The sequence below is a fragment of the Rhinopithecus roxellana genome, chromosome 1 (assembly GCF_007565055.1).
Source record: "Rhinopithecus roxellana isolate Shanxi Qingling chromosome 1, ASM756505v1, whole genome shotgun sequence".
In the NCBI taxonomy this organism is placed as follows: Eukaryota; Metazoa; Chordata; class Mammalia; order Primates; family Cercopithecidae; genus Rhinopithecus; species Rhinopithecus roxellana.
Window position 1 is genome coordinate 65,346,050 of NC_044549.1, and position 25,182 is coordinate 65,371,231.

The following is a 25,182-nucleotide window of genomic DNA, read 5'->3' on the forward strand; positions in this document are numbered from 1 at the left end:
TACATTTAATAAAATACTGCAGCTGAGATTTTTACATGCATGGAGAGTGATTAGATTTAAGGATTCTGATGGGTCAGTATCCATAAATCACAAAGTGTGGACATGTGCAAATGAAACCAAGCTAGAGTTACTGGGAGAATCACAAATCAAGTTGTAAATTCTGTATGCTTTTACATATGATCGAAACAAAATTGAAGTATGTAATTCATATTATTTTAAATAGTAAAGAATAACTATATATAAGCCCAAACTCCATGGATTTTCTGTAAAACAGCTGAAGGAATCTTGGCAAACTACAGAATTAACCATTTATTGAAATTTGTGGGCTTAAATTGCGTTAGATTTCTTATTTTGAAATCAAGTTTTAGAGAAGTATTACAAGTAGGTGACCATCCTATATAATGAACTGAATCATATTTAATATTTATTTGACCCAAAATATCTTATAAAGTAATATCAATCTTTTGTAGGACAAAATACCAAAAAGTTACATGATAATTTGATCATTAAGTATACACATACTTTTAAGCACACTGTAAAATTAAAATTCAAGATACTTAACTTGACAAACGTTTATATACATGATTAAAAATACCAAATGGCTGTCTTAAAAAATATAATGATTTTTCTATTTCAAATAATAAAGCTAAAAATGTATTTAATGTTGGATAAATATAGACAAAAAGGGATCTATTCATGACCATTTAAGACAGTTTTCTTGCTGTCAAAATGAGCTACAGAAGAACAAATGAGAATGGCATTCTATTTTATTTCACCTTTCCACAGAGGCACAGCACGAAATTCTTTTCTTGTAACTTCCTTGTTAAAATTACCATGTATCAAGTAGAATACCAACCCACTGGGATAATGGTAAAATTACTGTCTTGGCATTCAGACTTCATTTCCTCAAAGATTTTGGAAGTTGTGACAAGCTGCTAGATGTCTTCAAACTACAAAGAAAAGCAAAATATCCTTATCTTGGCTGGCACAGGACAAGACAGCAAACAAAGCAGGGCATGTAGCCTGAGGCAATGATTTTTCTATAGAGATTCCAAATCTGAGAAAACCTCTTATCAAAATATTTGTTCCTCTATAGTGATAGGAGAGGTTTCTAACTAAACATTTAATGAATATTTAATTTAAAAAACTAAAGTCATTAATAAAATGAGAGACTGCAGACAAAAATGCTAAAATATATATTTTACCCTATAAACTTCTGTACCTGGACTAACAGAAACACTTCCCTTCATTTGTAGAATTAATACACCTTCTCTGTCTTTTAACCTGCATTACTGATGAAGAATATACTATGCAATTTGAGGCAAAATGTGTTAAGAAACTCTATCAAGTGACTGCTTTATAAATAATTTATAGAGCACAAATTTGGACTGGATGGGTTCAAATCCCTACTACAGAACTGTCTAGCTTTGAGACATTGGTTTTCAGTTACTTTCCTCTGTGAGCCTCAATTTTCTCACCTAATCAAAGGGGTTAATAGTAATATCTACCTCATGAGTTGGTTACGGCATTCAGCGAATTCATATTCATAAGGCACTTAGAAAGTATCTAATACATCCTGTTACAACTACTATTAGTACAGTTATCTACTAATAATATAACAAATGAATGAATGACTAAAGCCACAACTCAAGCAGGACCCTATGTTGAACACTACCCAGAACATACCAAGAAAACAGACAAAAAAAGATATTAAATCTCTTTTCCCAAGTAATTTTTAATCTAATTAGGGAGGACTGAGGTATCTGTAGTGTTTGCCTGCCTAGCATCTATCCTGCCTTGACTTGACTATGGTGAACTGCCTCTCCCAGCTACTCTCACTCTATATAACTCAGGTAGGGCTTGCCCATTTCTCCTTGCCTCTCAAAGATGTAAGGAGAGAAATACACCCCAAATCTCGTCAAAAAGAATTAATTTCATTACTTAGTATGTATAGGAAAATGACCTCTATTTCCATAGAGGGGTAAAAAAGCATTAAAAGAATAAGAGTAATGTAATGTGGGTGGGAGGTGGGGGCAGAAGCAGGCAGGCAGTTAAGGATAGATACAAAGGAAGCCCAATTGACTTCAACATCAGGGCTTATTTGTTTGCAAAAGTCATTGTTTCCTTCTCCTTCAGGCACTAGATAGGACTACACACCCCTTTGAATATAGTCATGTCCACAACACTGTTTTTGGTCATGAGATGTGAGTAGAAGTAATTTGTGCCTCCTCTTGGCAGAAACTTGAAAACATTTGCACAACTTACCATGCTCTGTTTTTACATCATTACAAGATTGGAAGCACACATCAAAATGGTGATTCCATCAACTTGGGTCTCTGTGTAACTACAACGGGCAGATTCCATCTGCCACTTACGGTGGATATGCAGTATGAGAAGAAATAAGCTCTATATGCATTAAGCTATAGGTGATTTTGAGGACTTAACCTGCTTGACTGATACATGAGCAAAGAAAGAAAAAGAGATATATATGCACAGCTATCCCCAAACCACTGTAAAACTCCAGGACCTCACTCTGCTCAGTTACATCTATCCTGAACTTTTCAATAAAGAAAGCCAATACATTTGGGAGGGAGTGGAGGATAGAGGCTTGAGTCAGTTTGACTTGGGTATCCGATATTTGCAACCAGAAAATACTTTCCAATTCAGGATGGAACTATATTCATGTGGGAAAAGTAAACATATATAACTGTAATATAGGTGCCCAATTATCACAAGACGCTTTTAAGCAGACAATGGACCAAATGGTAAGCTTTAGGAACAGATTAGCATTTGAGAAGAAGAAGAATGGGTGGTGAATGAACGTACAGCACAGAGACAGGGATGTCTGGGCAGTGCTCAGAGCAGTGGCTCTTGGAGCTCCTCCCACCTTTGGAAAACCTATAGGGGCATTTTAGTTGACTCATTGATTGGGGAATAGCAGGGTCTTCATAGAGAACAGGCCATGGGGCTAGATGTCCTGCAATGCAATTGCCATATGGCTTTCAAATGAGATGGTCATATGAGAGAAAAACCTATCCATTGTTTTCTGAGCTTACAAATAATTATTTGCATTATCTTAATACATAAAGATGCAACTTTTATGACAATCAAAGGAAGATTGAATTCATAATGTTCAGATGTCACTAAGAGCTGTCCAACATATCAGAAAACACATCAACAGTCGCAACTACACCTTCAATGGGAACCCAGCCAACAACTTGACTCAGTGATATTGGTCTGCTGCTGCAGCCATCACATTCACTGTAATGCTATAAATATATACAAATAAACATAACTAGTTATCATTTTAAATGTCAGATATGAAGAAAAATGACTCAAATATTTAGTTGACTACTGTCTTCTTTCTCTGAAATCCAAGCTTAATTATTACAAGCATATGCAAGCATTGGCAATCTCATCTTAGATTCCGGTGTAGTCATGGCTAATCACTTACAGAGTAAAACAACAGATTATATTACAAATTAATTTCCCTGTATTTCTACTTTCATCATACTTAGGGCCTTATGTTGGTTTTTTGAGGTCATGTGAGTAAGTTTGTTACATATTCTATTTATTTCATGTCAGTACATAAAGGGATGTTAGAAATTATTAGTAATATCAATGAGGTTTGAGAACCACTGATTCCAAGAAGAGCAATTAAAATAATAATAATGTTGTCAAAATGTGGGAAGCCTTGAATGCCAGGTTGGCAGTTTTTTTGTTGTTTTTTTTGTTTTGTTTTGTTTTGTTTTTTGTTTTTACATTTCCCTGCAGCAGCAGGAAGCTATTACAGTTTTGCAGTGGGAAAGTGGTGTGAAGACAGCTGTGTTCTAAGATAATTCATACAGTACTGTGTAGGGTGATCTGGGGAGAGGAGAAACCAGGGAGGCAGCAGCTGTAGTCACTGTACTGTTACAATAAAGGCCTGGAAGCAGGGAAACAGCTGGCAAGATGGAGCTGAGGAAAAATGCAAAGAAGACTCCATTGAGATAAGTGAGTAAGCTGGAGAGGTGAGGAAAGAAATCAATGGTAACTCCAAGGTCCCTGGCCTTCCTGACAGGGAAGACGTATGGTCTTGAGACAGAAATAGGAAAGTGTAAGGCAAGAAGCTATGTCTGGGAAAAAGGATGAGTTCAGGTTCGGACATCCTTGAGTTTAAATCAAGAGCAAGACATTCAGATGGAAATGGTGGACTGTGGTTGGCAATGTGGAACTCAGCCCAAGGAAGACTGAGTACCGATTGTCAGGACACAGAAGCACCAGAGATGTAGAGAGTAAAGAAAATTCAGTCCAGGCTGAGGCTGAGAAAAAAATCTACCAGCAAGCATGGGAAGAAGGCTAAAATCTCAACCAGCCAGAGCAGCAGCTGGAGACACATACAAGAACTCCAAAAGGTCAGTGGCATAAAAGTCAAAGCAGCTAAAGTGGTGGTGAAATCCATCAGCAAATACCACTGAGAGCTTAGAAGAAATGAGGAGCAGGACTCAACCACAGAACTTGACATTAAGAAACTGCTTATGATCCTCAGGATTGCCACTTCTATGGTGGCCAGATCAGAAGGAAGACTGGAAGACGATCAATGAGAGAGGAGAAGAAATGCAGGGGCAGGAGCAAGGCACCTGTTCTAGAAGCTTAGTGGTGTAAAGGAGTTTAACAGGAAGAATCTTCAGGTCACAGTTACTGATTGCAATATAAAGTATGATGAGAAATTTTGATTTATGTAGACAGCAGCTTCAAATCAGACTCAAGAATTGTAAAAAAAAATACACTTACTCTAAAAATCACTTGTCAAAAAGAAAAACAGAATGAAACACACACAGAGACACAGACACACACACACACACACACAGTATCCAATGATTCTTACTTAAGAAGTCAAAAAGAGGAACACCAGCACTTTTTCTAGTTCCTCGGACTTCATAAAGTAGCTGTCCCCTACGGCTTGGCTATGACAGTGATATGCTGAGTCACTGTTTTCCTGAAGGAAAATGAGAATAAAGTGAAAAATCTTGATAGAAATTTCCTTCACAGTAAATGTGGGTCACATCTAATCCACATCTAACAAAGAGGTTAATCTTTAGAATAACCTCTCTTGTTCTTAATAAACTGATTTTTAAAAAATCTTAAACAAAACTTTACATTTTATGTGTCACATTGATCATAAATTGCACTTATTTTTATTGTGTAAACATACCAAAAAGAGATTCTCTTATTTTACACACAAAAAAGGTGAAATTTACTAATTCAGCAATTGCTGTCTTTAATCACTTCATAAAACTACCAGTTATTGAGTACCTAGTATGTTCCAGGCACAACTATAGTTTTAAAATAAACTTAGCTTTGTAAAATATAAATGAATATGCAAATTGACTCAATTTATATATTATGGGATGCTGAGTTTTTGTTTTGTTTTGTTTAGAAAATGTCACACCAATGCTGACTAGCAAATTAACTGAGAGTTTTATAGCTTGGCAAATTTGTTTTCACTTTAGAACAATTTATGACAAGGAGTCTATAATGCATTGTGGCTAATTAATGACTTTTTTGTGGTTTGACATACATAATACATTAGCTTTGTGACAGTTTCATCTCAGAGCCTCCTGAATCATCTCTCTCTAAAATTTCAAGGCATGTAAGTGGTTGAAAGAATATAAACTCTATTTTCTCTATTGTTTCATAACAGCTTCTGGTACAAAGGTGATTTGCTTATAAACATCAAATAACAATGGACAGTCATAGAGGGTTGACAGAAGACAACTCCGTGTGACTTCATATTTCCAAAAATACAAAAATGTAACATAACTAGTCCAGAATTCCTAATTGTGCTATAATATCTATGTGCTCATATGGAGGGAACTGATTTTTATTAATGTGAAGAATACACTATTCCTGTTTGAGTAGAATAATTACAACTATCAATGATCGAGTACCTCTGTACCAGAAACTGTTATTTTTAATTTCACAAGAGTTATGACAGGTTGATTATACAGATGAGGAAACTGAAGCTTAGTTAAGTTTAACTTTCCAAAGGCTACACAGTTAGGAGGGTGAAATTGTGCACAGGTCTGTTTCTTGATTGGGACCAATGGGATAAATACTAGCTACTGTTTTTATTATTTTAGCATCTGCTAAGAGGAAGCCCACTTTGTGAGAAATGTCTCACTGACTTGGAAATGCTAATAGAAAAGAAATACCAAATATAAATCTCTTCTCCCAATACTCTGTCACCTCTGGGCCACACTAGAGTGGAATAACTTGGAACAGAGTGACAGATAATTCATTCTATGGAGGTGGAGAAAAAAAATAAGACTTTGAATGGAAGCCACAGAGGGGATCAAAGATGTAAGGAGCATGGAAGAGAAGAGACAAAACTCCAAACAAAACATTTTATTCTCTTAGCTACATACCCAGTAATAGATGGGGATGTGCTGAGGGCAGGCAACTCTGAATAGATTGTAAGCATTGAGTCTGTTGTGCATTTCCTACTGCAGTCTGTGTCACCTTGTCTATAGAGTGGTTTGCTAGTGGACAATTCCACCAGAATCTAGCACTATTAAACACATAGTACTGGGGTTAGATATCCAAAACTGTATTTCTTATTTCAAAAAAGGCTTAAACAGTGCATACCAAAAAACACCTCAAAATACAGTATCAAAATTGAAATCAGTGGGCCTCTTCCCTGAACAAATCAATGAATATAAAATAAAAATGTGCTGTGGACTTGACCACCATGGGTTCTTCAATCTGGAAATGGTATAATTCCATCATTAGAAGATATTACTATTTAAGAGGCAGAGATCCAACATCTTCATCATGCCATCATTATGTGCCATAAGGACAGCAAATGACCTGGGAGTAATCCCTTTACCTTCCAGTGAAGTATGACCAATGTTGCCCTGAAATTCAACTGGATCCCTCCCATCTTCCTAATGACACTGGCAGAAGCAGGCAATTTAAACACTCCATCACATTCCATTTACATTAAATTCTAAGGTTACAACCTAATAAGAGGTGGGAGGGAAAACTCCAGTCTCTACCCATCAGTTCACAGGTCTGACATTTAAAAATTTGTCAATGCATATTGTTTGTACACAAGCTTCTCTAAATCAGACTCATACTCGCTTTAGTTCTAAAACAGAAAATCATATTTTATAACTATTTCAGAAATAGTTTATCACTATCCTTAGAATAATGTTTTCGGCCGGGCGCGGTGGCTCAAGCCTGTAATCCCAGCACTTTGGGAGGCCGAGACGGGCGGATCACGAGGTCAGGAGATCGAGACCATCCTGGCTAACACAGTGAAACCCCGTCTCTACTAAAAATACAAAAACTAGCCGGGCGAGGTGGCGGGCGCCTGTAGTCCCAGCTACTCGGGAGGCTGAGGCAGGAGAATGGCGTAAACCCGGGAGGCGGAGCTTGCAGTGAGCTGAGATCCGGCCACTGCACTCCAGTCCGGGCGACAGAGCGAGACTCCGCCTCAAAAAAAAAAAAAAAAAAAAAAAAAAAAAAAAAAAAAAAAGAATAATGTTTTCATTAGCTATATAAACCTCTTCACATAATTTAATACATGTAAAAACTCTCTACACTCAAAGATCTTTCCTAAGCAAAAATCTTTCTAGAACTACATGTTATCAGGCAGATTTTTTTAATGAATAAAGAGTAACCCAGACATAGTTCCTTCTAGCTACTGAGCTGTGGCTTTGTGAAATGGAATTTACAATTACTAAAAAGAAAACAGCCCCAAATCCCACAACTCCTTTCACTTAATTATTCATGATATTGATCAGTACATTTATTTTTAAAAACAGATGAAGTTAGAGCACCACTCATACAGAAGGAAAACTTCTTGCTAACTTGCATTACTGTGGACTGGGGAGTTTCTTCTTCAGGGATTTGTACTTTGCATATGGAAATTTTAAAGCCGATCAAACATCATCACAACATATTTAAAACAAGCTTACAAGGTTAAAAGCCATCTTTGCAGGTAACACTTCTAATTCACTCATCAAGATAAATTTCTGTTTATTGTTCTTAATCATAAAAATTAGATAACTCTAGCAATACTAAAAATAAATGTTGTAACGATGAAGGAAATAGGAAAAGTCAGTTAGGAGCTTAAAAAATTTCTTCAAATGTTACAAGTCATGTTCACTTTCAATAAATCAACAGACTTCAGATGTAAAACTTTCTACTACCTACATCAATTAAGTGTATCTTGGAAGCTTCTAGAGTAAAACACAGAAAATATGTGGGCTCAAGTAGTTCCTTAGAGTGGAAGATTATAAAGATGATAGCCTATAATTCCTTTTAATGATGTACATCATGCTGCTCCTCCCCAGCAAGAGTAGAGTCTGTTTCTCCTACTCCTGATTGCAGACTTGCCTTATGACATGCTTTAACGAACAGAAAGTAGGAGAGGTGACGCTCTGCCAGTCCCAGACTTAGACCTTAAAGAGATTTTCCAGCTTCTACCTTCCCCCTCTTGGAATGTAAGAGAAAAGAAAGCAAACCTGGAAAGCTAGATGATGATAAGTGAGAGACAGCAAGCCATCGAGATCCCAGCCATTTTGGTTGCCCCACCTGAGGCACCAATCTTGTAAGTGAAGACATCCTGGATTCTCCAGCCCCAGTCAAGATATAGCAACCAACACCATATGGATCAAAGATGAGATGTCTTTGAAGAACATTGTTCAAACTCCAAACCCACAGAGAATTGTAGGTAATAAAGTAAATTTTTTTAGAATTATTTTTATTTTTTTGCGACAGGGTTTCACTCTGTGGTCCAGGCTGAGTGCAGTGGCATGATCGCAGCTCACTGCAGTCTTGACTTCCCTGACCCAAGCCATAGATAACCAATAAATGTACAGTAAAATTCAATATAATGTGATTTTAAGTTATACTGAAAGTTACTGTGTCCTTTAATATAGTAAGCAATTCATACTAATTCTATAAAAAAAATCAATGAAAAATACTTCCTGAAACATCTACTACATATAAGGCACTAAGATAAAATTAATTCTAGTAATATCAACCATTTAATGTGAGCTTAAATATGATTATTTAGTCATCAAATATGTACGAAATGTCTAGTAACATCCAGGTAGTATGCTTGGCACAGGTGACCAGCACTCAGAGAAATTTCGCAGTTTAGACAGGTATACAGGCACGTAAAAGGCAAATATAATACAGTATAATAATTGCTATCATAACAAAGAGTTAACATTTAGACGTAGAGATATTTTTAAAATCTAGAAATAACTATGTTGAAGCAATATGAAAAGCATCATAAGAAAGGTAGCTACACTGCTAATGTGTTGTAAGGATTGAATGATGTGGTTAGCATAACACTTAACACATAATTTAATCCACACTGAGTGATGCTAAAAATCTGAACTATATAAACGGTTACAAGAATTCAAGCAGGGAAAGATCATGAGTGGTTTCTAGGTTATTTATGGATTTTATCTAAATTATTCAGTAATTCAGAGAACCTACTCTATGACAGGCACTGGGATATAGGGGTAGCCAAGAAATACAAGTTTCCTGCTTTCATACTGCTCAATTTGGAAAACAGACATGAAATAAGAGTAATGAGTGATAAAGAAAAGCAGAGCAAAAGACTGTCATCTGTTCAATAAAGTGTCATTTAATCTGAAACTTGGTAGATGAGTAAGAATGACCCATGTCAACACTCCCCAACCTTTTTGGCACCAGGGACCAGTTTTGTAGAAGACTATTTTTCCATGAACCAGGTGGGGGCCAAGGATAGTTTGGGGATGAAACTGCTCCAACTCAGATCATCAGGCATTAGATTCTCATAAGGAGCATGCCACATGTAGATCCCTCACATACACAATTCACAAAAGGGTTTGCAATCCTATGAGGATCTAATGCTGTCACTGACCTGACAGGAGGCAGAGCTCAGGCAGTGATAGGTAATACTCAGGCAGTAATAGGATACAAGAAACCATGTACAGGCCACCAAAGCCTCTGTGGGAAATGATTAACTGAATGTGAAATGTTCATATTGCATCAGTCAAGGCAAGTCACCTGACCAAGCCTTCCAACATCAATGGGGCAGAGAAAATGTACCCTCTCCCAGAGGGAAGTAATGATTCCCAATGATTTCTCAATAGCAATAAGGAAAACAATTGGACAGACAGGTTTAGATCTTTACTTAATGCCAATGGGACTAACGAGACATGAAGAGAGAACATTATGTTGAACCTTAAAAAGGATGGGTATGATCTTGACAGAAGTAAAGAAAACCATTAAGAGGATTCCAGGCATAAATGTAGGGCAATGAAAAGGAAAGCACAGTTGGTTGATGACAGTTTTTTATTTATCTCCATGTCTCTCTCTTTACAAGTGAGGGAGAAAAAGGAGAGGGAAAAATGAATTAATCATATGGGGGATAAGAAGAGTGGGACAATCAAGGGTTCTCTGACCTAAAGAGCAGAGAAAGAGGGACAGCCCTGGAAAGAAAGGAAGAAAAAGGTTTAAGGTGAATAGGGGAGTTGAAAGAGGTCCTGAAAAGTAAACTCAATTTCAGCCCTATAGATGAAATCCTATAAATGTAGAGAAAAGTGAGACCAACTTGGGGTCTGAGATCAGTAGAAAAGTTCACTCACAATCACTATGGAAGAGAAAGCAATAGTTCCCATTTACAGTTACATAAATTTCTCTTCTAAGTGGAAGCTGTTCTAGAATGAAAAATGTACTACTTCTGGACATGGGAAATATGGGTTTCATTTCCGGTTAGGTCATTAACCTGTTATTTGACCTGAGGCACTCTATGAATCTTTTTAGTCTCACTGGTAAAATGCATTTTAAGACGTGCTTTATAAGATTTTTTGAATGAAAGTTAAAACCTGTCTACAGAGATAATTCACCCAGATCCATCCCCGCATTGTGCAGTCTATTACTTTAGATTCAAAACAGGCCATGACCTCAGATTTACCTTCACACTCTAATAACATTCGAGTAGTCAACACTACCCAAATCACGGCCTTTCACTATAGCAACTAAAATTCACCAAGTAGCCGCTAAAACACACTCTCAACTCCAACCATGGAAGTGATTCGTGGGTTTAAGAGCATGCCAGGCCAGATTTTTTCAACCAGAAATTCTGTACTTCGACTTCCAACTCTTCAAATCTGGAGGAGTCATCAATCCTACATTCATATGAAGCCTTCCTTGATCGTTCTACCTCAGTTTCCTTTAATTCTTCCCAACTCTCTGTTCTTTTAGCATACAGCATACCTCTTACTAGGTTAGTGTATGTCATATATGTATGTCATATATTTATATATGTGTAAGTCACAAGTAGTGAATAATAAAGACAACAACAGTAACCTAACTGCAAAGCTCAATAGGTAGCATCTAATGAGTTTTGCTAAGGGCCTCCCCTTATCTCATGGATTCCTTACAATAGATTTATACAGTAGAAACCATTATTCCAACTTTACAGGTGAAGAAACTGAGACCTAGAGAAGGCAGTTAATTTGCCCAAGGTAAGAAACTATCAAGTGGCAGAGAGAGATTCCATGGAATAAAAAGCATACAGATTACTACTAGACAAAACTAACTGATACTCTTCACTACATTTACAAATACATATCTGAGATCTTTTCATTGAACGGTACACTCCTGGAGAATTTCATTATATTTCCCAACTCCATGTGTTATTGGGTCTCACAAAGGGCTCCTTCACTTAGGCAGTAATTAGAGCTATAATTCATTCACAGGCAATAAAGTGGCAGTTTACATTTCCTGTTTCTAATTTGAAAAGCAACTAAAAACTAGAGGACATTTACAATGCTTAATGGATATGAGGTTTGGTGGTATGACAGATTGCATTATTAGCCCAAATTCTTCACCCTTTTTTTTTATTTATGCCTTTGGTCATGTGACTCTGTAGTTCCTCCCACTAAAGAGGCAGAGGATAATTTCCCACCCTTGACTTGGGTTTGGCCATGTTTTTTTGCTGTTGTTGTTATGGCCAACAGTATGAAGCGGAAGTGGTAATAGTCCAGTAGCAATACAAGATCTTAAGAGAACTTGTGTGTTTGCCTCTTATCTCTTTGCATCCCTGCAATTGGCATGAGAATAATTTCCATCAGGGAGCTTCTCCTTCAGAATCAGTTCCACCATGAGACATATGGAAACAACAGAGTCAAACAGTCCTGAAGATTAAGCAAAGTAACCCATACCAGCCCAGCCTAGATAAGCCAACTCCCAGCTGACCCATAAAAATATGAACAGGCCAGGCATGGTGGCACATGCCTATAATCCCAGTACTCTGGGAGGCTTGAGACAAGAGGATCATTTCAGTCCTGGAGTTCAAGACCAGCCTGGAAGTAGAGTCTCACTATGGGAAACACTATGTTTCCCACAGTGAGACTCTGTTTCTACAAAAAATTAAAAATTAGTCAGGCACGGTGGTGCATGGCTGTAGTCCCAGCTACCTGGGAGGCTAAGGTGAGAGGATCACTTGAGCCTTGAGCCTAAGAGTTCAAGGCTGCAGTAAGCCATGATTGCATCACTGTACTCCAGCCCAGGCCACAGAGCAAGACCTGGACTCAAAAAAACAAAAACAAAAAAAAAAACTTAGTTTGGCAGAGCCACCCTAGTCAATGTGACCAAGTGAGAGATATATAAACATGTTATTTTAGACTATTGAAATTTGGGATGGGGGGATTTTGTCTACATAGAATTATTGTAGTAACAGCTAATTCATATGGGTAAATGGTATTTTTGTTCACAAATATTCATTATTCACTCTCAGCTTTAGTGGTTTGGTTTAGTTTTTTGCACTTCTGCCGTAAGCTATAGAGACTATAATAAAATCTCAGACTGCCAGCCAGATTACATGATTAGATAAGAACTTTTGGGGGCATCGTTCTTGTTAAGGGTATGGATGTAATTTATGTACATGTGACTAAGAGTATATTTTGTGTGTATGAGGTCAACAGAGGTAGAATACATATATAAACTATACTACTGTTTGTAAGCACTTGCTTACCTCCCCTTCCTTAATTAGCCCTGTGACTTCCGGCCAATGAAATCTGAGAAAACTTGACATATGACCAGTCCTACCACAGTTTTGAATGCAACTGCACGGTCTAGCTAAGTCTCTTGTGCTTCTGCCCTCACTAATGTGAAGAAAATATCCCAGATAAGGATCATTCTTAACTTGGGCTCCTTAGAGACAAAATCTGAGATGAAGGTTTATTGAGGAGTGCTCTTGAAAGAAACTACTGTAAAGTCAGAGGAGGACCCTAAAACTTAAAGTACTTGCAGCTGAGGTCTCAGCTGATCCTTATATGGTGTTCCAGGGCTGGGATGGCCCCTCTTGGCTACCTCTCTTGATCTCAAACACACAAAATATATTCTTAGTCACATGTATATAAATTACATGAACAGAGTTGTCCAAATTAAGGCAACTCCAGTCTTTGTGCCTTTCCAACAGTCAGTCACTGATTATGGACCACTACCCAGAGGAAGCACAACCTTGGCTGACACAGTTCTCCTAAGGCAAAGGGAAATTCCCAGTGGGGAGTGAAGATGTCAGCTACATGGCAGCTGATATTCCAGTCAGATGGTGGATAGATATGTGGGCCTTAAATAGTGGGCCTGGATTGAGCACCACAGTATCCACTACAAAACTGTCCCTTTAACCTGGATCCCAGAAGAATAAGCCACACAGCCTATGCACAATATGGAAAAGCCATGCCAATCCAAAGCTGACCCATGGCCCTCATGCAAGCAGATGAGTAATGCTTGCTAGAAGCCACTGAGAGTTTTGAATTGTTATCAAAGCAAAAGCTGTTACATTTATACAACAACAAAAAAGATATCTCACATCTTTAAGCAGTTACTTATTTTTTTTAAGTACTGTTTTTAGTATAATGAGTTTGAAATGGAAGAAGATACAAATAAATGGAAAGATATTCTATGTTTATGGACTGGAAGAATTAATATTATTAAAATGTCCATATCACCCAAAGCAGTCTACAGATTCAGTGCAAGTCCTATCAAAATTCCAAAGACATTTCTCACAGAAATAGAAAAAAAAATCCTAAAATTGATATGGAATCACAAAAGACCCTCAATAACCAAAGCAATCTTGAGCAAAAAGAACAAGCTGGAGGCATCACACTACCTAACTTCAAAATATGCTGCAAAGCACAGCAATCAAAACAGCATGGTGCTGGCATCAAAACAGACCGCATATCCCATCAGAACAGAACAGAGAGTCAAGAAATAAATCCATGCAGTTACAGTCAACTGATTTTGACAAAATTGCCAAGAACACATAATGAAGAAGGGACAGTCTCTTCAATACATGGTGTTGGGACAACTAGATTTATACAGAAGAATGAAATTAAACCTTTATCTCACACCATTTATAAAAATTAACTCAAAATGAATTAAAGGCTTAAACATAAAACCTGAAATCATAAAACTACTAGAAGGAAACACAGGGGAAAGGTTCCATGACAGTGGTCTAGGCAATGCTTTTTTGGATATAACCCCAAAAGCACAGGCAAGAAAAGTGAAAACAATTAAATGAGCTCAATTCAATCTAGAAAGCTTCTGCACAGCCAAGGAAAGAATCAACAGGAAGAAGAGATGATCCAAGAACTAGAGAAAATATCTGCAAACCATACATCTGTAAGGGATTAATATTCAGAATTTATAAGGAACTCAAACAACTCAATAGCAAGAAAACAAATAACCTAATTTTAAAATAGGCAAAGATCAGAAAAAACATTTATCAAAAGAATGCACAGAATTAGCAAACAAGTATATGAAAAGGTGTTCAACCTCACCAATCATCCAAGAAATTAAAATCATAATGAGCTATCACATTACACTCATTAGAACAGGTAGTATCACAAAGACAAAAGGTAAGTGTTGGAGAGGATGTGGAACCCTTGCACACTGACAAAGGATATGTAAATTGCTGTAACCATTATAGAAATCAGTACGGAGGGTCCTCAAATAATTAAAAATATAACTACCATGGGCACTAGCAATAGGACTACTGGGCATATATTCAAAGGAAATGAAATCAGTATGTCAGAGATATCTGCACTCCCATGTTGATCGCAGCATTATTCACAATAACCAAGATATTCAACGAATCTAAGTGTCCAACAATAGACGAATAAAATGTGGTATATACACATAATGGAATATTATGCAGCCATCGACAAGGAAGGAAATTATTTCAATTGTGACAGTATGGATGAATTGGAAGGACATTCTGTAAAGTAAAATAAGCCAGACAAATAAAGATAAATACCACTTGACCTCACTTATATGGAATCTAAAAAAGTTGAACTCATAGAAGCAGAGAATAGAATGGTAGTTACCAAGGGGTGGGGAGGCAGGTTTAGGGAGATGTTAGTCAAAGGATACAGAACTTCTGTTAGATAAGAAGAATAAGTTCAAGGGATCTATTCTACAACATGGTGACTATAATTAATAACAATGTATTGTATACTTGAAAATCACTAAGAGAATAGATTTTAAGCATTTTCACCATACAAAAAACGATAAGTATGCGATATAATACATGTTAATTAGCTCAATTTATTCATTCTACAATGTTAAAATATTTTAAGACATCATGTTGTGTACAATAAATATATATCATTTTCTCAATTAAAATTATATTAATTTTTTAAAAGTTTGTGTGTTATTGCTGCATAAACCACCCCCAAAAATAAATAACTTAAACAAATTATTTATTATTTGATGATTTTGAACTTGACCTAAGCTCAGCTGAGCATTTAGTTTGGTAGTTTTGCCTGGAGTCACTCGCGTAACATGAGCCATGTGATAGCTTAATTGGGACTGATAGCCTCACTCACATGACTGACTATCAGTTTTGGCTACTGGCCAGCTATTGGCTACTAGCTATCTCTATGTGACCTGTTTTTCTCAAGGAGGCTTGCCTGGACTTCTCCACAGGGCAGACTCAGTGTGCAAGAATAGAAGCTCCCAGGCTAAGGAGCAGAATTCACAATAACATCACTTGAGCCACACGTTATTTTCCAAATTCAATAAGCCAACTCAGATTCAAGGGAAAGGGAAATGGACTCCATTGCTTGAAGGTCAGAGTGAGCCACTATGCAAACTGCCAAGGAAGGTATTGTGGCCACCATCTCCCGGCCAGTCTATTATAGGCCTGATGTGTGTCTTTATCTTTTTCTGAAATTATTTTTCTCTAAATAGCAAACTTAAGACATTTTATATCCCCATCCCCATCCTGCCCTCTCCCCTCAACAAAAAATGTGTGAATAAACATATGTAAGCTTTCCACTAGAGCCCATTGAAAGCATTTAGCCACTATGGGTCAGTACAGAAGAGTCCATTCATAAATACAACCAAAAGCAAACAAGAACACTAAAAAAAGGAAAAGAGGAAGGAGACAGACACAGAGATGCAGATAAAAAGATGGAGGAAGAAGAAGCAGAGGAGGAAAAGATTGAGTAACTTTAAAAACCGGGGCATATTAATCCCATATACAATCTAAAATGCCTCCCCATCATTTGATTTTAATCTCTTCTGCTTGAATGCTTACAAGATGTCTATAATTCATCCCTTACGATTTTATGATTTGGGATTAACTCTATCCCCTATCCTAATGTATGTCTTGTGCATTTTGTGTGTATGTCTGTGTGGGGGTGTGTGTGTGTGTTTACGTGCACACATGTGAAAGCATGTATGTGTGAATGGGAGGGGTAAGTTATTAGAAGGTCAAACTATGGTAGGAAGAAGAATGACAGAAATAATCGTATTATAAAAATAGAATAATAAAAAGTCAAGACTCAGAAAAATGCCCTAACTCTAGAAAAATGACAAAAGATATTTTCCAAGCAAGTCATAACACAGAAATATTTAAAGCAACAGACAATTATGGCACTATCAGATTAAAAAGGATATTGACTGTATTCCAGAATGTCCCATTATATGGAAATACACCCTCCACTTGTAAGCATCTTCACAGAATGCATGGTTTGTTTCACAATGTAACAAAATCCATATATTAAGACCCTTTTGTTCTTTTTAAAAACTAATGTTGCCACTAAAGTTTACAGACTTAATTTCATAGGGCAACTGCTGCTTAACACTAATGAAACAACAGCCCAATAAATTACCACTAAATAGAAACACGTATATCTCCACATTACACATAAAGAAAAAATTGTATTTACTCCAATGAATAAAAGGAGAAACTTGGGCCTACATGGCTCACATTTCAAAACCATACAGCCCATGCACAAAGCTTTTGATTGGTTTTATTTAAAATAAATAGAAGCCCTGGTAAGAAGAGAAAAATTAACCTGCCTAGTATATATAAATGTGAAAGCTTCTTAGGCGAAGGGAATTCACAGGGGTGAGGGAGGTGTAGTCACACACAGCTGACTTTGGTACAAATATGCCTTATCTGTATTCCAGAGCTTTCAGAATATTCACCGGAATTAGTAATTGGTAATCAGCAACTTTCAGCTACTTTACATTCAGGGAGGCGGCCAGACCAAGTGAGTAGCAGGCATCAGATTAGATCACTAGCTATATTGTTCGGGTTGATTTTAATTGCCTGAAAAGTGTCATTACCATCTTCTGCAATGCATTAAGTTATTTTAAAGGGTGACTATTTCTATGCAAGAAATAAAATGAACTGCGATTGAGTTAGAACCTGCACGAAGCATTCAGTTGGGGCCCTGCCCTGGTGGCATCAAAATCCTGTCCAAGTCTGATCACAATGATAAACAAACATATTTGCTATCTGCAGAACTTTTCAAATGTAGCATGGGGAAGTCAACACAGATTCCCAAACCAAAGACACAGAGAACCACCCAAATGTCATGTCCTGGCTTATAAAACCCCAAGACTTCCATTTCGCTACAGGCATCTGCAAGGTAAAGGACTTCATGATATTTAAGAACAAGACAAATATTTGCATGGAAAAAGATTTATGGAAGTGGAATTTTTCAATGCTAGAATACAGTTGCAAAATTATCACATTAGTGTATGCTGACATGGAAATGTCACCTCTCAGGACATTTGTTCTTTAAGTTAAAATCCTAGAAACATGAACATCTACGTAGGATAAAACCATGTAGAGCTATACACATATTCATGAAATCAGGTTTAAAAAATGATGACAACTGAATAAGGTCTGCAGTCTAGTTAACAGTAATGTACCAATGTCAATTTCCTGGTTCTGATATCGCAGAACAGAAACATACAATGTTACCATACAGGGAAGCTGGCTGAAGACTACACAGAACTCTTTGTACTATTTTTTACAACTCTCTGTGAGTTTCAAATTACTTTAAAATAAAAAGTTAAAAAACGCAGAATAGCAAGCTGTACCCCAGAGATGATTCAGAAAATCTTGTAAGGGCTAAGGTATCGCCATTATTTCAGCAGAACCCCAGTTAACGTTTCTGCAGAAACAGCAGAAGTTGAGAAACAGTGCAAGTGAAATAGAGTATTCTCAGCTCTATTACAGGGGCTTCCTCTTTGAAGGATGACTGGTGAAACTGTTTAATGCCTACAAAATTTTCCCCATTTATAAGTAATTATTTATGGTTTAGGAAGATGTGCTTTTGACTTGTTGTGATGCAGTCATTTAGCTATTTCTTTCATATGCTAATGTTTTACTCTAATAAAATAATGAATTTTGAGAACTTCCCATCACTTTCTTGCACTAAAATAAGCTCACTACTTCAAGGACCAGTCCTCGGTGCTTACAATCTTTGGCTTATGCTTCCTTTAGAGCATATGTTTATCACAGAATTTTCTAAATTCAGATCATATCAAGATATTCACCTGTTGTCAACTAATGACTTGTCACTTAGAAACTGTGCAAAATAAAATAAAATCTTTAAATTATACACTAAAATAAATGTTAGCCCTAGAAAAAGAAGCCCCACTATAACTATAGCAGAACTTCATGCCAATTAAAAAGATTAGACTTTCTATCATTCTAGAAATATTCACCAAAGTCTTAACATTTACATGCTACTCCATCAACAGACTACCAGGAAAAGCAGATATTAAACAATTTTACAATATTAATTAAATTCTAATGCATTTACCCCCTAAAGAAGAAACAAAATTTACATGGTCGATTGTAGATAGCATAGAGGTCAAACCTAGTCTAGGAGGACAGTCAAGGTGACCTGGAGGAATGGCTAGGTTGGGTATTACCTTGACAAATGGTAGAGTTGGAAGTAAAGAGCTTTTCTGAAAGAAACAACAATGAATTGAGGGTGGAAATGAGTCAACACGGGAATAAGGAGAGTGGGATGGAATTCACGGGTGTTCCAAGCACATGCAAGAACACTGAAGCCAAAAGGGCCATGTTGAGTTTTCAAGGAAGTTTCAGAAGACCCATATATTATAGTTGCAGTGCTAAGTATCGGGGGAGAATTAGGGAGAAGTCACATATAGACAGGCTGCATCAGTAGCATATTTTTCTCTATGCAGTGAGTGTCCAATGACCTAAGGGGTCAGCCTCATGGATTAATATAGCACTGCACGTCAAATAGATTGGAACAAGAAAGAGAGTGAGGAGAAAGTCATTTCTTAATCTCCTGCATTAGGTAAGAAGTACTTAGAACCCAGCCTGGCACATTGTTTGAATGAACATTCTTGTATTTTTAATCAGTGGACTGGTTACAATGGCAAAGGGAGAAGATGGTGACAAAGACCACTGACTCCAGATGCCCTGATAACCACAATGATAGCTAAAGAAAGAACAGACCACCTAAGCTCTTAGGAAATAGATTGAGAAGAAAAATGATAATTCCATTTTGGACAACTTTGGTTTGAAGTAGCAGCTGTCCAAGAGATGTACGAGATCATGGACAATGTAACAGGAAGAATACTGTCAAAGTCAGCTGCAGACTTCTACTGAATATGTACCTTCTTGACAGGATCTTTGGTTACATATGGTAAACTCAGCAAACCAACAAGCTTAGTTCTCATAGGTTTATCAAACTCCACAATGAGCCAGATACTTTGACAGAAGTTGCTTTGTAATAGTGCGTAAAATAGATGTGGTAACTGCTTACAAGGTAATTACAGAATATAAACATACAATCAGGTAAGAAAATGTACAGTTCCAAGTTATACTAAGTACTACCAAGGAAATGAACATAAACAGCCTATCAGAGGTGCCCTCATTCAGGGGAGGAAGGAAATCAGAGAGCTCTCTCTAAGCAAATGACATTTACACTGTGGCCTAAGGGATGAGTAGCAGTCAAAAACTCTATGTGGGCCACACTCAGTGGCTCACACCTGTAATCTCAGCACTTTGGGAGGTTGAGGTGAGCAGATCATTTGAGTCTAGGAGTTCAAGACCAGCTTTGGCAACATGGGGAATTCCCATCTCTACAAAAAATCCAAAAATTAGCCAGGGCATAGTGGTGTGTGCCCGTAGTCCCAGCTACTTAGGAGGCTGAGGTGGGAGAATCACTTGAGCCCAGGAGGTCGAGGTTCCAGTGAACCATGATCACACCACTGCACTCCAGCCTGGGTGACAGAGTGAGACCCTGTCGAAAAGAAAAAAAAAAAAAAAGTCAACCCTGTGAGTTTGTGTGTGTGTGCTCATGTGTGTGTGTGTGTGTTTAGGGGTTAGAGCTACACAGGGTTACTGGGCAAAAGAACAGAATGATCCCTGAGATAGGAAAGAGCTCAACATATCTTCAGAAATGAAAAAGGGCCTAAGAAACTCTTGTTCCAAAAAGCTTGCTAGGAATTGTCGAAGAGACAGAAGTGTTTAAATCCTACGCAGCTTTGCAGGTAATATTTAATAGTTTGGATTTTATTCTGAGTGCAATGGAAAGCCATTTAAGCATTCTGAGTAGATGAGTACTAATTTAACTTACATTTAAAAAAAAAAAAAAAAAAAAACCTGTCTTGGCTGCTATGCAGGATGATTTGGGGGAGGAAGTACGAAAGGAGCCAAGGAAGCCAATGTAGCTATCCCAGGAGAGAAGATGGGGACTTGGACAAGGAGGATGTGGGTGAACATGGAGGGAAGTAGGCGAATGTGAGAAATATTTCAGGGTTAGAACCAAAAGGACACATAAGGTCTGAGTTGTACTAGTTTCCCAAAATAAAAGTACTTGAAGTATTGTGATGGTGTCAAGAATTATTTATCTGATTAAAACAGTATACTGACAGCCTCATTTGTTGGTAATATAATCAAGCGGTTTTGAAATATGAATCTCATATCTTAACATCTGAAAGGTAATCAAAGTCAAGGGACTTAAAAAACAAATGGGACAAAATTGTTCTCTTGCTTTAGAACATAGAAAATTTACAAGCTGAGTTATAAAGGCACCTAAGAGAATGCTAGGGAATCACTATAACATAGATAATCTATTTCTTCATGCCAATATGTCTGCAACAAGAAATATGCAAACTCACTGAATTATTTTATCCTACTTAATAAAATAGTCATTTTTCCTCATTCTTTGTAAGGCAAGTTCTTGCACAGTAAAGATTCTACAAATATTTACATTCCAAGTAGCAAAGCTGTTTGAAATGCTATAAAGTTCTGCCAGCACTTCTATTACAAACCCTTATTTCTTGTTTATAACATGTACATAAAAGGGGGAAAATAAAAATGTACTATGGATTGAAACTTGGCATACAAAGTTTCAACCAGGGACTGCATTTCTCCTGCAGCAAATTTTCCAAAGAAATGTCCCACTGTGTTTAAGAGATGAGTGCAGGGGAGACTACAAGATAAAAACCATTTACAATACTTGAACCATTTCTGAAATGTTTATACAAATTGGATATGAGACTGAGATCTGTCACCCCTCAATTTCAAAGAAATGTTCTATCTCAAATTGTTCCATGGCCCCATATTCTCTTGCCAACCATCTTTGCAACACTGATATTCTCCATTGCACTTTTATCAAGCATAAGAAAGGAAATAGTCCACCAGTATTAAGTGATTAATTATACATGCATGTTAAAATTATATGCATATGTATGTGTGCATATTAAAAACTACAAGTGAGCACCTTAAAGATGCTCACCTTCATAGAGACAAAGTACCTTGCTAAGGTAAGAAGGCTTAAAGGCAGACTGGTGGTGACAACTAAAACAGAGACAGTAGGCAAGCATGCACAGCATCAATAAATCCTCCTGCCATCTGAATATATTCCACTACATAAAATTAACATAATTTTTACCACTAACAACTTACTAAATGGTGATTGGAAACCAGTCAAAGCTTCTCTGTTTTGTAGCATTGCCACAATATAGTGATACACATATCTGGCAGTTTACAAGGGGCAATTATATCTATACACTATTTCAGCATGAACCATATTAAGAGTTAATGAGAACTTCAAGTTGGACACTTAAATTATGCAGTAAAAACAAAGCTGGAAGATGTGTACTGAATATGTGAGAAGGAGTTAGGAACTTGTAAAAGAGAAAGATGCATATTTTGCAAGCAGAGCAAAGAGGCTATTAGTTTGTAATAACTAGGCATATATGAAATGTGACAGTGATAAAATTGAACATAAATCAGCAAAGGAAAGGCTACAGCTCGTTGTCCACAGCTAATCTTTGCTCTACTTGAAACTCCTCAGCACTTTGCTCCTATTAAATGCTTTGTTGCCATTTTAAGGTACACTTGGGCTATCTGGTTGTGTTGTGAAAGATATTTAAAAGTTAGAGTTCTCCTGGAGAAATGAACTTAACACCTTCATGTCTTCGGGCTGACATTAATGACATCCAGACAGTGAGGAGGACATGAGGCTGAATGTTATGTCTGTGGCAGCCACAGCCTGAATCTATTACCCTGCATATCAATTAGCCACTCGGTGTCTCGGCTATCCTACTTTTAGACAGGAGGGCCACTTGCATGCATTCAGCCTTACTATTCATCTTATTAAAATGTACAGCAATTTGCTATATTTCCCTGGTGGGTACTGATCATTTTGGGGGTCCTCAAATCACATGTTGACTCTCAACTAATTTCAAGCAAACATTCAAAGATCAATAATTCCTGACCCCACTCTTTACTATTTGCAAGCAAACATCCTTCCATTTAGTGAGACTGAACCCGATCAGATTTCTTTAATGAACATTCACAAGAATCTGTCCCACTGCAACCAATGACATGCACGTATTAGGCATCTTACAAATGTTGAACAAATTGGTATGAATCTTAACCTGCAGGCAACTTCCTCCCTAGTCCCATGACCCACAAATGGTTAAAACTATGAACCAAGATGCCAGGTTACTGCAGCCAAAGTCAGGTTATTGTCAGTAAACACATCTAGCAAAGCAAAATTAATACATTTGACTTGATATTGAGATACAAGCTCTTTCAAAACCAATTATTCCTCTTTTCAATCTCTGAAGGGCTCTGACTCATTGTTCTGATTAATTCCTGTTTTTAATCTATTTACAGATCAGGATTCTTTTTCAGCTAGTGTGATATTCATCTCTGTGGGGGTAGACAGAAACCACAGCACGTACAGTCTTCCTACTTTTTTTTTTTTTTTTTTTTTTTTTTTAGTTATTCTTGCTTAATCATTTTAAAATTATTTCTGGATTTACCTACTCACCATATGAGCTGGGGTTTCTGACCTCCCTCCTGCACATCACTCCCGCCTTGTCTGTTGTTTTTTCTAGTTCTGTTTCCTCGCATCTTGGGTTGAGGTGAACAGACTGGTTACCCCTTTCCCAGATCTCTGTTCCCCTTTCTTTGCCTCTGAAAGGAGGTTTGCTGTCCTCACCATAGCGGGCACCGTTTGTTATTAAATAATTCCTCTGGGCACATCTCCTTGCTGTAAATCAATAAGCAAATGCAATACAGGGAAGGACATACGGATTGGAGAGCTGTACTGAGCTTTGCACAAGCAGAGCCCAGAAGCTGTTCGTTCATTTCACGAGACCAAAAAAAAAAAAAATTCCTGATGATGCTATGACTCGGGTGCCCAGTTGGCACTTCCTGGTTTTCTCTTTCTGGTATTCTGTTACCTGCTTGGTTAGCTTTGCAGGGCTCCTCAGAGAACACAGAAACAGCTGAAACCAGGGTCCGAGCTCAGGAAACCTGGACTACAGCGCATCAGGGTAAACCTGGCAAAAAAACGCGACGGGGAATTCCGTCCCAAGCTGCTGATCTGTGAGTAGAAAGAAAATGCAGCTTAGAAAACTTGATCGCTAATGAAAGAATCCTCCACCCTAGCTTCCTCAGACCTGGGAATCTGGGCCTGGGGGGTGGTTCCGGCAAAAAGGTATCACATTCCCACATTCTGCATCACGCACCTGGAATTGTTCCTCAGCATCCCTACAAGTCACAACTTTTTCCCCCCAACTTTCACTGGTCAAATCCACTGCGCAAAGAGCAAGCCCGAGGGACCTACCACTCAATTTTCCGCGCTCCCGCTGGGGAATGCAGCCTTCCCAACCCGAAACCAATCTTCGCCCCAGAAAGGAAAAAATAACCTTCCCAAATCAAGTCAGCTGAGAGAAGCATCTTTCTTCCTTGACCCGTCGGGTGCATTTCCCTGCAAACAAACTTTGGGGCTGAGGAGCCATGAAGCGAGTGCGTAAAGTTTGCCCCGGCAAGTGGCTCATCCCTGTGGCCAAGCCGGCGCCAGGAACCGGGCATGCCGGACTTACCTGGTCTCTGCAGCTCGCCAGACGCCCGCACCGCTGGCCCACCCGCAGCCGCCGTTAGTCCCGGCCCGGGGGCCGCCGTGCGCGCCCGCGTAAGCCGCCGCCGCCGCCGCCGCCGCAGCGCCCTCGTCCGCACGGTTCCCGGCCCAGCCCCCGGCGCCAGCCCGCCAGCCGCTGTCGCCGCCGCCGCCGCCACGCGCCAGGCTGCTGTGGCTGCTGCCGGCGCCCAGCGAGTGCTGCCTGCGCCTCCGCCACTCCGGCTCCGGCTCCGGTTCCGACGCGGAAGCTGGAGGGAGGGGGGACCGGGCGGACTGGAAGGAGGGAGGGGCGGGGAGCGCAGCGGAGCAGCCAACTGGGGCCTGTGCCTCGCGTCTGCGGCGCCCCTCGCGCCTCTGCGCCGGCCGGACCCCGCGCCGCGCTGCGCTCGGCCGCGTGCACCCACGTGTGTCCGGCCTCCGCAGGGCCCTGGGCGGCGGCGCGGGATGGGCGGCGGTCACCGTG

The 25,182-nt window shown here is 38.5% G+C and overlaps 1 protein-coding gene across 1 annotated transcript in view; it reads right to left on the reverse strand.

Moving 5' to 3' along the window:
- LOC104680140 (contactin-3) overlaps positions 1-24,784 on the reverse strand; it is a 334,676-nt gene extending 309,892 nt beyond the window's left edge. Inside the window, exon 1 of the mRNA XM_030938334.1 lies at positions 24,685-24,784. The gene's annotated coding sequence lies outside the window, so the exon portion shown is untranslated. The remainder of the gene's footprint in view (positions 1-24,684) is intronic.
- Positions 24,785-25,182: the final 398 nt, after the last annotated feature.